At 43.8% G+C, this 3069-nt stretch overlaps 1 non-coding gene across 1 annotated transcript; it reads left to right on the plus strand.

Annotated features, from left to right (window-relative positions):
• The first annotated feature begins 2690 nt into the window (after positions 1-2690).
• On the plus strand, positions 2691-2797 carry LOC141609852 (small nucleolar RNA R71). The gene has a single exon (XR_012527758.1). It is a non-coding gene; the product is annotated as a small nucleolar RNA R71 (small nucleolar RNA).
• Positions 2798-3069: the final 272 nt, after the last annotated feature.

Below are 3069 nucleotides of genomic sequence, written 5' to 3' on the forward strand. Positions count from 1 at the left end.
TAAGGGGAAATGATCTTTGATTGAGACGGAATTAAGCTTCCTATAATCAATACACATTCTCCATCCCGTGACCGGTTGGGTGGAGATGAGTTCACCATCCTCATTCTCAACCACGGTCATACCGCCCTTTTTAGGGACGATTTGAATCGGGCTAACCCAATCGCTCCCGGAGATGGAGTAGATAATTCCGGCCTCAAGCAACTTATCAACTTCTTTTCTTACCACCTCCTTCAATTTTTCATTTAACCTTCTCGTAGGTTGGGTAGAAGGAGTGAATCCATCCTCAAGTGTGATGCGGTGCATGCACACTCGGGGATCGATTCCCGTGAGGTCATCCAGGCTATACCCAATGGCTTTCTTGTTTTACTTAAGAACATTCAAGAGTTTTTCTTTTTGTGAAGCCAATAGGTCCGCATTGATGATCACGGGGAAGGAGTGTACCTCATCGAGATAGGCATACTCAAGGGAAAGGGGCAAAGGTTTGAGATCTGCCTTAGGAGGGTTCGGACCCTCAACTTCATCCAAGATAGGTGGTAGAACTCCATAATCTTCCTCCAAATTCTCCCCCGAGCACTTGTCCTTAGCTTATTCAATAACTTCTTCCAACATGTCTATGGAGTAAACACTTTCAAATATAGGTTGTGACATGGCTCCGGTCAAAGAGAATTCAACAACATTCTCTCCCACCTTGAAGGTGAGTTTCCCCTCCTTGACACTAATATTAACATCTCTGGTTTCTAGGAAAGGTCTTCCTAGTATGATTGGTGTTTGTTGATCCTCCGGGATGTCAAGTACAATGAAATCCGTCGGGATATAGAAGTTGCCAACCTTGACCAGCACATCCTCAATCACGCCCATCGGTCTTTGTACCGATCTATCGGCAAGTTGCAATATCATGGAGGTGGGAATCATGTCATGTAACCCAACTTTTCTCGCAATGGGAAGAGGTAAAATGCTAACACTGGAACCAAGATCACAAAGTGTCCTTTTAATGCTCACATTACCCACCGTGCACGGGATGGAAAACTACCCGGATCTTATAATTTCTCCGGCATGGGATTGAGTAAGATCATACTACATTCTCCTATAAGAGAGACTAGACCATCTCCCCCAATGCTTCTCGTCTTGGTTAACACATCTTTCAAGAATTTTGTGTAGAGCGGCATTTGTGTCACTACCTCGGTGAAAGGTAATGAAACTTCAAGCTTTTTCAACATATCCAAGAATTTGGAGAACTTCATATCCTCATTCATGACTCTACTTATATTAGGAAATGGGATTGGAGGGTTAATGGTCTTTTCGGGAGTTGTGGCTTGCTTGGTGTTAGCTACTTCATTTGCTTCTTTTCCTTTCCCTTGGTCTCTTTCAACCACTATTTCTTGGTCTCTTTCAACCAATATCTCCTCCAAAACAAAGTGATCATCATCCTCAGCATAGTCACTCACCTTCCCCTTCTTAGTGTTGTCCACTCTACTTGATGGTGAGGGAGGTGGACTCTCCTCTCCATCTCTCATGACATCTCTCTTTCTCTTTGATTCATAATCCTTTTAAATGTCCTCCAAGTCTTTCCCACTCCTCAAGGTTACCACATGGGCTTGTTGGTGTAGTGGTGGTCCATCCCTAGGATAAGAGCCTTGATGAGGCAATGAGTGAGGAGCCCTTTGTGAAGAAGAAGGGTTTTGCTTGGCCATATATGAATAAAATGTTCGTTGATGTGCTTGGACATTTGAAAGCTCGGTCTTCAAGCTTTTGAATTGATTCTCAACTTTGGCATCCATGTCCCTCAACAATTTCTCAAGAGAAGAGGTGGGGGTCGGTGGTTCTACGTATTGTTGTTGATTTTGTGGAGGTTGGTTGAAGTTTTCTTGTTGTTGATACCCTTATTGTTGGTATCCTTGTTGTTGGTTGAATGGTTGTTGAGATTGTTAGTTTGAGTGGTAGCCTTGTTGTTGGTATGGAGGATTTTGGTTTTGGTTGCGGTAGTTGTCTCTTTGATGAGGTGGGATGTAGTTTGGATTGTCATGTTGCCTTTGACCTCGGTAGTTACAGCCTTGGCCTTGGTTTTGGTGGTATTGCCAAGAGTGGTCGGGTTTGGGTGGAGGCATATATTGAGGTTGTTGATATTTGGGATCCAACGGTTGTCCCGCATATAAAAGCTTTGGGTCTTGATTAGGGAAGGCACGGTAGAGGTCTCATGATGTTGGTAGGAGACCCTCGGTGCACCTTGCCCTTGGAGAGCAAAGCACTCTTGTTGTTGGTCGTCTTCCAGTATAGATGAACAATACTCAATGGTGTGCCCCACATCGCCACAATAATCGCAAAACATTTGAGGAGGATAGTGCATAGGTGGAGACCTCGCTTCTTGGATGTAATAGACCTTGGAATGGCTAGGTCCACCTTCATTAGCACGCTTTGATTCCCCATGCTTCTTTGCCAATTTGAATTCTTCAAATTCCTTTGTCAAGGTATTCAATTTTGCCTTATACTCCATCTCTATCTTGGAAGGTCCTTCACTTTTATAGTCCACATCTCTAGCATAACTACTCTCCATCTCGGAAATGTTTTGAATCATTTCCGTGATTTGAGCGTTATTCATTCCATCAAAATTTCCACCGGACGCCGCCACTATCATGTCCCGAAACATTTGCTCAAGAGTTTGAAAGAAGGTTTGGGTGGTCATCCATTTTGGGATACCATGATGTGGACAAGATGAGAGAAGGTCTCTAAAACGCTCCCAAGCTTCACTTAGAGTCCTCATTGGTCTTTGTTTGAAAGTTTGAATCTCGTGGCGAATTCTTGCGGTTTTGGAAGGCGGGTAGAACTTGTTGATGAAGGCCTTGGATAGAGCTTCCCAAGTAGTGAACGTGTCCGGCTCATGGGAATTCAACCACTTCTTAGCGTTGTCCTTTAAAGTGATGGGGAAGAGTATCAAGAGAATTTGCTCCTCTGTCACACCATTATGCTTAATGGAACCCGCTTTCTCTTTGAAGGAGGTGAGATGTTGGTGTGCATCTTCATTCTTCATACCATGGAAAGTGTCTTGTTGCATGTAGTTGATTACATGATGCC

The sequence above is a fragment of the Silene latifolia genome, chromosome 10 (genome assembly GCF_048544455.1).
Source record: "Silene latifolia isolate original U9 population chromosome 10, ASM4854445v1, whole genome shotgun sequence".
Lineage (NCBI taxonomy): Eukaryota > Viridiplantae > Streptophyta > Magnoliopsida > Caryophyllales > Caryophyllaceae > Silene > Silene latifolia.